Source organism: Nannospalax galili, unplaced genomic scaffold (assembly GCF_000622305.1).
Source record: "Nannospalax galili isolate Female #2095 unplaced genomic scaffold, S.galili_v1.0 scaffold648, whole genome shotgun sequence".
In the NCBI taxonomy this organism is placed as follows: Eukaryota; Metazoa; Chordata; class Mammalia; order Rodentia; family Spalacidae; genus Nannospalax; species Nannospalax galili.
In genome coordinates, this window is record NW_008360311.1 from 6,682,493 (window position 1) to 6,693,681 (window position 11,189).

Here is an 11,189-nt window from a genome sequence, read left to right on the forward strand (position 1 = left end):
GGGACGTCACAGCGCTGGAATCCGAGGAATGCCGGGCGGCCTGAGCTCCGGCTACAGGCCGGGCACCCGCCGCGCTCTCTCTCTTGGGCTAGCTTGCAGTCTCTCGGGCTAGCTTTGGAACGTGTCTCCCAAAGTTGGGGGGCTGAGGATGCTGGAATGGGTGGAACCCGTTGGAAGTACAGGGGGCGGCGGAAAAGGCGGGAAGGGAAGGGGCGAGGGGCGTACCACCTAGATTTCCTTAGGCAGCAGCAGGGGAGGGACGGGGCAGGAACTTGCCCACTCAGACCCAGAGCACGCACAGGCCATCTCATTGGGGGGATGCCTCCCCATGCAGCCACCGCCCCGGGGACACCCGCGGAGTAAGGTGGCCTCTCCAAACAGGCAATCTCCCGGCTCTGCCCTGAGCCCCAGAAGCGCGGGGTGGCCAACTTGCCTTAGCTCGCGTCCTCCCACCCCCGCTCCCACGGCCAGCAGCCTTTGTAGGCTGCCAGTTAGAATATGTGGTTTTCCCGGTTTGTTCCATGCCATGGAAAGGCCCCACCCTGCCTGGGTAGGCACTGGGAGGGAACTTCCTTAGCACTTTTGGAGGTGGGGTTACCGAGGCGCAGCTGGCATAATGGAAAAAGCACTCAGCCAGGCCAGGGAACCTGGAGGAGGCCCCGCCCAGCTGTTGACCGAGGGGGTGAGTCAGGAGGACCCAGCCCCCCACCCCGGGTCCTGGGAACTGTAGCTGGAAAACGAATGGGCTCCCTGCATTTCTGCTGTGTTTGGGCGGATGCTCTCTTTCCTAGACCCAAGTCCAGTCCTTTCAACGGCCTTGAAGTCCTGTCACAGAAGATACTGTAAAACTACTTCAGGGTCCCCCAAGTGGTACAGAACATCCAGGCCTTGCCCATACCTGTAATCCCAGCACTCTGGAGGTAGCCGCAGGAAGATCACCACAAATCACCACAACCTGGACTTCATAGTTCCAGACCAACCCGGCTCAAAACAAGAAAGAAAGGAAATATCAATCAATCCTGGCCTCTGAGGAACGAGAAATGGAAGCCCAAAACTAAAGTCTCTTGTGCCCACAGAGAACAAATCTGCAATGACTTCTCTCTTGCCTGTCTGCAGAACTATGAAGACCTTGATGGGGAGGAGGGGCAGAAGTGGGTGAAAGGTAAAGGCAAGGGGAAGACCACTTTCTCAAAATGTCAAGGAGCTCACTGTAGAGACTTTTTGAATTTCTAACTAATCTTCAGTGAATGCTTGCCTGTGGGACTGGAAGTGTAGACCACAGTCTACACCTCTCTGAATTGCCATCCCCATTTGCTAGCCCAGGCTGAAGCTGGGAAATTCCCTGTCTCACCACTGGACACACACTGCTCTTAATCTCAGACATTTGACAGGATCAGGGTTAGGATTAAAGATGAGGAGGTGCTGACAAGTGTGACAGGCTGCCTGCTGCTCCTTTTTGGAAGAGGCCCCTTGGCATCATGGTAGAAAGGAAGTGGTCCATGGATGTGATGGCTCTAAAATCACTGTGAGACCAGACAGCCAGTACAGCCCCAAGGCCACTGTGGTCTAGAAGGAAGAGCATAGAATTCACAAACAGATGCAAGAATTGGGTTCTGCCTGTGACCAGCCGTGTGACCCTGAGCTAGCCACTTCACTGAGGCTTGAGTTTATTTTTTCAGTGGAGTGTGACATAGAGGACAGCACCAAGTTGAATTAGTCCTCTCTGAGGTCGCTGCCAGGTCTCAACTTGCATGAACATTTGCTCCTCCAGACACATGACATGCCTGTGGAGGAAGCTAGGCAAAGTCAGAGCCAAGAAAGCTGTCCTCAGAGCCACAGGGATGCTGGGAATCCAGCGTTAAGAAAGCCAAGGCTTAGCACTGACTCTGTGTACTTGCTTTTAAAATTTAAGTAAATGTACCCATGAGGGTAAAATGTACCCATGAGGGTAAAATGTACCCATGAGGGTAAAATGTACCCATGAGGGTAAAAATTCATTATTTTAAAAGCCTGTGAAGTATGTCTGGCTTTATATTCGATCACAGGAAGATAACATAAATAAGAAAGACTTCAATGTTATATATATATATATACATATACACATATATATGGAGAGAGAGAATACTTTCTAATGACTGAATTTGTAGTTTATGCCTCTTGCATGTTAGGCACATGCTGCACCACTGAGCTGCAGCTCTTTTTAAATAGAAAGTACAACTTTAGCCTGGGATTCAGCTCAGTGGTGTAGTGCTTGCATCCTCTGTACTGGACGAAGTTGGGGAGGCATGGAATGTGGCCTTATACCTACAATCCAAGCACTCAGGAGGCTGAGGCAGGATAATCTCCATGAGTTTGAGGCCAACCTTGCCTCCATACTGAGTTCAACGCTAACCTAGGCTACATAGGCCTTGTCTCAAAAAAATGTGGGGAGCTGGAGAGATGGCTCAGTAGTTAAGAGTACTTAACTATAAGAACCTGAGTTCAGATCCCAGTACCCATGTAACAAGATGGATGTGGTCACAACCGCACCTATAACCCAGCACTGTACAGGGCAGACACAGGATGATTGCTGGGGCTACTGACTCCAGACAAAGCCCCCCAAAATGTGAGCTCCAGTTCAGGATGAGCCCTGCCTCAAAGAAGTAAGATAGAAAGCGATAAAGGAGGTCTCCCAACACTGACCTCCGGCCTCCATATGCACACACACACACACACACACACACACACACACACATACTCACATACATACACAAAGAATACAACTCGAGGTGAATTAAAAGAAACCAAAAACTAACTCTTCTCATTAAAAGGAAATTCTCCCACCCCACCCTGTGTGTGTGTGTGTGTCACAGCTTTTTAAAAGTATTTTATTGTGTGTGTGTCACATCTTTTTAAAAATACTTTATTTTTAATGTGTATGAGTATATTGCCTGCATCTGTATATTATATGTATACCCGTGTGGTGCAATGCCCACAGAGGTCAGAAGAATGTGTTGGATCCCCTGGGAACTAGAGTTACAGATGGTTGTTAGTCGCCCTTGTGGGTGCTGGGAATTAAACCTGGGTTCTCTGCAAGAGCAGTCAGTGCTCTAACCACTGCACCATCTCTTCAGCCCCGTGTCACAGCTGCTTTAATGAGATAGAGAAGCTCTTAAGTCTGCATCTCATTCAAGTGTTCCTAATATTCATTGGGGTTGCGGGGAGCTTGAGTGATGTGACAGGTTCTGAATCCATTGTTACCTGTTGACCTTAACACTTTAGAACTTTAGGAACTTGTGGATCTGGAATGTTTCAGAGCTGTGAGGCTACTTGTTCCAGGCTTGCCTCTGGCTATAAATACAGGATGCGAAGTCCAATCTCGGGGACTCCGTGATTCCACCCACCTCCAACTTTGTGTTCCCATTACTGTTGAATCCCTGAAAGCAGAGCGAGTTCCTGAATCAAAACAAAGGGGCGGGGAGATGGCTCAGTCAGCAAAGTGCTCGAAAGCCTGACACATGAGTTTGGTCCCTAGCACTATTGAAAGCCAGGCATGGTGGTGCTCACTGGTGTCCTGGTGCCAGGGAGATGGAGTCAGGAGGAGCCCTTGGTCTTGCTGGCCAATCAGTCATGTCAAATCAGTAAGCTCCTTGTTCAACGAACAACTATCTAAAAAACATAAGGTGGAGGATGAATGACAGAAGAAGACGCTAAACATTGTTCTCTGGCCTGCACGTGTCTGTGCTCCACGTGTGCACACAAAAACACATACACATACAACATCTATGCATTATTTTTGTGACTGGCTCAGCAGTTCCAAGCGCTTGTTGCTTTCACAGAGGACCTGAGTTTGGCTCCCAGAACCCTTGTCAGGCAGCTCACAACTGCCTGTCACTCCAGCTGCAGGATCCCATGCCCTCTTCTGGCCTTCATGGGCACAAATCTTTTAAAAAAAAAGAAACTGGAAGAAAGTAGACAAGCTTTGTTTGAAAATGTTTGATGATCTCAGCTGGGCATGATGGTACACATCTTTAATCCCAACTCTCTGGAAGCAGAGACAGGCAGATCTCTGTGAACTGAAGGCTAGCCTGGTCTACACAGCTACATAGGGAGTTCTAGGTCAGCTGGTGCTACATAATGAGATCCTCTCTGAAAAAAAAAAACAGGAAAGCAAAAGAGAAGTTTTGATGATCTCTGGGGGGACTTCTGCCACTTTTGAGGTGAGGGAGAGAGAGAAAAAGAACTTCTTCAAACTATCAGCACTATCTTGCTCCCATCTTAGATCTGGGGAAGAGATGGGCTAGTATATGAGTGTTTGAGTGTTTCATGTTTTTAGACTGTTTTACTGACATATATCTCATATTCAATACAAACTACAAACTTAAATGTATATGCAACTTAAATACTCTTGTGACAGCCGCCCATCTTCTGTCTTGGAAAACAGAGCCCTTCTTCCCTCTTGGCCGCATCTTTGAGGTCTCTCAGCTTGGAGATGAGAAGAGGCTTACAAAGTGCATCCTTCCCTTAGGCCAGCTTAGCCAGGGAGTGGGAAATGGACACCTTTTGTGGAAGCCTGGCTTTAGGCTTTGAATGAGCAATGTGTGTTCCACAGGCTTGTACAGGGACGTGGGGTACCCAGCAGGGGACACTGTTTTAGCAGGTTGTGGAACCTTTGGGACATGGGAAGTGGGTCACTGGAGGCAGGCCTTGAGAGTTGTACCCTGGTTCCAGTTCTCTCTGGGGCCGTAGAACAAACCAGCTGCTCCCTGCTCCTGCCACAAACCCAACTCTCCAGCAGCCAGGCCTCCCCAAGGCCATGAACTCCTCCCTGAACTCTGAGTCAAAATAAAGCCTTTCTCCCTTAAGCTGTTGGTGTCAGGTGTTCACAGGGGCAAGAAAAGTAGCCGCTAAGCACAGGAAAGCAGAATGCTAAGGTGTTTATCTGGGTTTCCTCTGCAGGCTCCTTTGGAGGCCCAGGATTCGGCTCTTCTCTGTGTCACACACTGCTTGCTGTTCCATTTTGTCTAAAGTCTCAGAGTGCTCGTTCTAGATGCCTCCTGTACCCCATCCCTGGCTACCACTCCATTTCGTTTCTTTTTCATTTCCCCCTGTCTCACTCAGGTGAAGCCTTCCTGTTTTCCAAAGGGACTTCCTCTGATCTGAATCACTGAAGAGAGGCCCCACCTGTGCCCACCAACCTAGACCTTGCACGTGGGTTGTTTTCTTATTACCTCCTCCGTGAAAGAACATCAGAGATGTCTGGGGTGTGTACTTTTGACCTGTCCTCCAGCCCTGGTGCTGTGTTGGCTCCTTTTGCAACTGTGGTTACCGAGTACATCATGATGTCAGTATCCTACATCAAAAAGCCAGCCTCATGATAGGCAGAGTCACTTCCAATAAAATGTGCAAGATTCAGTCAATGATTTACTTCCTTAAAATTTCAAAGGAAAAATTTCAAAATTAGTATATTGATAGATACTAATCAATATGCCATAGTGAGTACAGCTCACACACATCTCACTCTAATCAATACCCCACAGCAAGTGCAGCTCACACACATCTCACACTAATCAATACGCCATGGCGAGTACAGGTCACACATCTCACACTAATCAATACGTTATGGTAAGTACATATCACTGGCACTATGGGCAAGATGTAAAAGAAAGCAAGCCTAGGCCCAGTCAAGTACTGTGTCCCACACATGCATTTCTTATGATCCTCTACTGATATTACCGTGCTCACCCCCCTTTGACTCATACCTTCCTGGTGTAAGCTTCCTGCTCAAGGGCCTGGCCAGATTCACTGACTTCTCCTCCCTCTGTCCCAGCTTTGCCCTCCAGCCTTTCCCTGCTTGGTGAAAAGACTCCTCAACTCTTAGAACACACACCCTACAACCCTACATGTGCATGTGCCTGTGGGCCCATCTGTCACCACACCCTCAATGCAGTAGCACCTTGCCAAGAAGAGCTCACCCACCCTGCTGCAGAGACACATCCAGAAAGGGAGGTCACATCTCTGACAATGCTTCTCCAAGAGATTCTTGGTCTTCATTTAAGCAATTTTAAACGTTGTCATGGAATAATCACTTAAAAATGTTCTCCACAGTCGTTTACATTAGTTGTTAAAGATCCAGTAGGTAAGGGAAATGGTTTCAGTAAAAGTTCCCTTGGTTTATGACTAAAAACCTTTTCCAAATTTTTGTAGGAAAAAGAGAGGAACATGTCTAGAGCCCATGTTGAAGAAGGGGGGAGGCTGGAGATGGAACTCAGTGGTAGGGTGTTTACTCAGTATGCAAATTAGACCCCAGTACTGCAAGAGGGCAGGAGGGAGGAAGGGAAGGAGAGAGGGAAGGAAAGAGGGAGGGAGAGAGGGAGGGAGGAAGGGAAGGAAGGAAAATGAGGCCAGAGACCCACAGGGACCCTGTTTTTCTCTCTCTGGCCAAGAGTGCCATCTTCCACTTTTTTTTTTTTTTTTTTTTTTTTTTTTTTTTTTAAAAAAAAAAAAAAAAAAAAAAAGAGGACGATAAATCTTTCACTGTGATATATCAAAATAAACTTTCTTTCCTTTCTCTTTCTTTTTCCTTTTTTTTTTTTTTTTTGACTTTTTTGAGACAGGGTCTCCTTGTAGCCCCAGCTGTCCCGGAACTCACTATGTAGACCAGGCTGGCCTCAAACTCACAAAGATCTGCCTGCCTCTGCCTCCCAAGTGCTCCACTTTGACCTCACCCATGTGAGCCTAAAAGAGTCCAAACCTCGCAGGCCTCAGTTTCTTCATCCATAAAGAGAACAGAAGTGTCTGCCTCACTGTGTTGTCATGATGACTCAATGAGTCAGTATGTGAACAGCCCTTAGAAGCATACCTGGTACATACCGAATTCTCAGTACACACCTGATACTATCACCAGCCTAATTATATCTTTGTGACTGGATTGGCTCCCTCAGCAGGGATCAAATCTTCAAATCTACATTCCCAATAAAAAGAATCAGGCTTGAGTTTTCAACCCAGGATCTTGTAGCTGTGGTTGGTTGGGAAGCACATTTCTCAGACAGGAGGAGGGACCCAGGGGCTATTGGAAACCACATCTATAAGGAAAGAAGAGGCATTTGGCAAAAGAAAAGGTTTGGGGAGTCCACCAATCATTGGGTGTCCATAACACTGAAAGGCCAGGCCTGGCTTTTCACATGGAGAGGAGGCAGCTTCACTAGGATAGAGTGATCCAGAGGCTGAGTGGAGAGACCATCTTCCCACTGACTGAGCACTTGTGCTCTAAGATCAGGGACAGGAACCATGCACACATGCTCTAATATAGTTCCCTGCCACAGTGCTGTGGAGTGAACTGTGTCCCTCCCAGATTCCTGTGTTACAGCCTTTAATCTCCAGTATGACTTATTTAGACATAGTCTTTAAGGGGATAATTAAGGTTAAGTGAGGTCAGAAGACTGGGGCCCTAAATCCAATGACATGTCCTGTCTTTATAAAAGAACTTTTCTCTGCGTTGAACAGAGGAAGGGCACGTAAGGACCCCAGAAGAAAGTGCCATCTGCAAGCCAAGGAGAACGGACTCAACAGGAACCAGTGCCGATAGCAGGGCGTTGTGTGTGTACATATTTATGGTCTGTGTGTGGTACGAGTGTGTGTGTACACATTCATGGTGTGTTGTGTATGTGTGTTGTGTGTGTTTTTGTCATGTGTATGGGGTGTGCAATGTGTGCATCTGTGGTGTATGTGGAAATATGTGTAGTGTGTATAGCAGAGGGGTGTGTGTGCACATCTTTATGAAGGAACGCTAGAATCGAGTGTCCATATTAGGTGTCTTCCTGAATCACTCTCAACCTTATTTGTTGAGATAGGGCTTTTTCCTGGGACCTGGGGCTTGCTGATTCTGCTAGATTAAGCCCGTCAGTGACCGCCCCCCCAGGGATCTTCCTGTGTCCGGCTCCTCAGTGCTGGAATTTCAGACGTACACCACTGGACCTGGCTTTTATGTGGGTTCTGGGGACACAACTGGAGTCTTCATGCTTGCGGCAAATCTCCCCAGTCCCCCCTGATAGCACTTTAATCTTGGACTTCAAGCCTCCAGTGTTTTGATCCCTGGGCCAGCTCCTTGGAAGGTACACAGCTATAGAATTTGGAGTATCTGGCCAAGGAGCTATCAGCACCGTCACAGAGTTGCACAAGGACAGATACATGATATCTGTAATTATCTTCATCCTAAGCTGGGCGTGGTGGCCCATGTCTGCAGTCCCAGCACTTGGGAGGCAGAGGTAGGCGGATCTCTGTAAGATCAAGGCCAGTCTGGTCTACATAGCGAGTTCCAGGCCATCTGGGACTGCAGAGAGACCCTGTCTCAAAAAGACAAAAAAAATTTATCTTCATCCTTTTTTTCCTAATTCCTGTGTGCTGCCATTCTGCTGCACGAGAGGGGAAAGAGGGAAAGAGGTGGCCAGGTTGCTAAGAATACCTAGAAATTCTGAGCAGACCCTTCAAGTCCTTGCTCACAGGTGATAGAGAAAGTGATAATTACACACTGTTAGAAGAAGTCAAGCCAGCCACACTTCTGAGCTAAAATCAATAGATGTCCTGCTCTATGACACGTTTTCCAAACTTCTCTTGCCAACCTCAGAAGAATTTTTCAAACAAAGTGTCTGTCTTTGCCCTCTGTGCTGCCAATGTTCAGAATTAAGGTGCTATGCACAGGGCACTCATCCTGACACTCTGGAAATATCTGTAGCTGTGACAATCCTCTGAAAGGCATCAAATTTGAAAGAAAAGCCAGCGAGGGCTGGGGAGATGGCTCAGTTGCTAAAACGTTTGGCAGTGCAATGATAAGGACCTGAGTTCAATCCCCAGACCCACATAAAAAAGCAGGGCATGGCGCTGCGCACTTGTAATGCCGGTGCTGGGGAGCTGGAGACAGGCAGATCCCTGGGATTGTTGAACAGTCAGCCTGGCCACATCACTGAGTTTTAGGACAATGAGAGAGCCTGTCTCAAAAGACAAGATGTGGGGACCAATGAGCTGGCTCAGCAGGTAAAGGCGTTTGCCACCAAGCTGAACTACCTGTGTTTGATCCCTGGAACCCACACGGTGGGAGAGACTGACCCCTGCAAGTTGTCCTCTGACCCTCACATACCTGTGTGCCCCTGCATAGATAAATGTTAAAAATAAAAATTTAAAATCCAAGGTGGATGGCGTCCTGAGGAATGACACCTGAGGCTGACCTGTACCTGTACACACACGTGTGCCTGCGAGCACACTCTCGTGCACACACATACACACATAAAGCCTAAGAAAGAGGCTTCCAAGTCTAGTCTTCCTCCTCCTCTTCCTCCCCCCCTTCCTCCTCCTCCCTCGTCTTCCCCACTCCTCCTCTTGTTCTAGACAAGGTCTCCCTATATCACCCAGGCCAACTGCAAACTCTTAAACCTCCTGCCTCAGTTTCCTGAGTGCTGAGGTGACAGATGTATACTGCCAGGCTTGGCTGGATTCCTGTCTTAGACATGAAGTTTAACTTGATCCTCAAGGAGTCGGATATTTGTCTCTTTCTGACTGTTTGCTCTTCTCTGAAATCTTTGCCTTATTTTTAAATGTAATTTAACACCTAGCTGAAGTTGTCAACAAATAATTATACAAACCAGATTTATGGAACAAAAACTGAATAGCCTTCCAGATCAATGGTAAGTTCAAAGATGAGCAGAGGGTAAGAACAGGGTTACATGCATTTCCAACACCAGCAGCTGTGGTTCTAACACCCCTCTGAGAGGTGAGAGGTATGAACATGAAAGGAAACTTCTGCTGTGATTGGCGGACTGGGAACAACCTTCTGGGGATGGGGGCGGGGAGTCAGGTCGTGTTTGGGATGCCATTCTAAAGAACATGAGACAGGGTGACCACTAGACAGGTCATGCTATGTAAGAGAATCCTGCAGTGCTAAATCAAAACCTCCCTCAAGACCAGGTTGCTTCCTGGCTGCCTCCCTGAGAATGAGGGGGTGTGACTCAGAGTGCGGCTAGCTCTGGCACTTCAAACACATCTGAGCAATGTGCATGGATGATAAGGGCAATCAGAGGACCGGTTTGGAATGACCATTGACCATCACTTCCTGTGGCCAGTGGGGAAAGGTAATTGCCCAGGAAGCTCAATTTTGGCCTGCCTTCTGCTACAAATGTGAGTCAGAGGTATCTACTGACATGAATCTTAGAGACTGGAGACACACCGATCCCAGGGGCACCTTGGACTTCACCCTTGTTACCTCTGATTTCCTGGGATGTACCAAATACATACTATTTTTTGAGACAGAGTCTTCTCTATCCCAGGTTGGAATCAAACTCATGATACAGTCAAAGATGGCCTTGAATTTCTGAATCACCTGCTTCCACCTCCTGAGTGCTAGGATCAGAGGTGCATGCCAATAGGTCTGGTTAGTGCTCTGCTCCAGTTGGAACCCAGGGCTCCATGTGTGCCGGATGAGCACTCTGCCTGCCATGCTACACCTCTAGCCCCAAAATGAAAATTTTCAAATGGTGAAAGAGAAATTCATTCTTTCAAGACAGATGAAGACCCAAACGAGTTGTTTGCCTCTCTGATCATGTTTCAAATTACTCCTCCCTGGATCACTCTGCCCCATGATCCTGGCATGTTGCCAGCATTTAAACATGCCAAGTAAATGCCCTCCCACCTCTTTATTGAGCTGTTTTCCTTGCTAGCTCTTCACTGCCTCCCCTCATCCGGTCCATGTCCATTTGTTTATTGTGTTTCTCCCTCACCAGAAGCATAATCTCAGTAGGTCTTAAAGTGTTTTATTGATTTTTATTTTTATGTGTATGAGTGCTTTGCCTGCATGTATGTAAGTATACCACACATGTGCAATACCCATGGAGGCTGAAAGAGGGCACTGAATCCCTTGGAATTGGAGTTAAGGATGGTTGTCAATCACCATGTAGGTGCTGGGAACTGGACTCAGGTTCTCTGCAAGAGCAGCCAATGCTCTTAACTACTGAGCCATCCTACAGTGGGGATTTTTATAAGCTTGGGATCTAGAAGAATCTAAACAAACATTTATTAAAAGTTTGAATAATCAGGGACTGTGCAGGAAGTTCACTTGATAAGGTGCTTACTACCCAAACATGAGGTCCTGAGTTCAGTCCTACCTAAGTGTGGTGGTGGGGAGGTAGAGGCAGAAGGACCCCCTGGGACACTCTGACCAG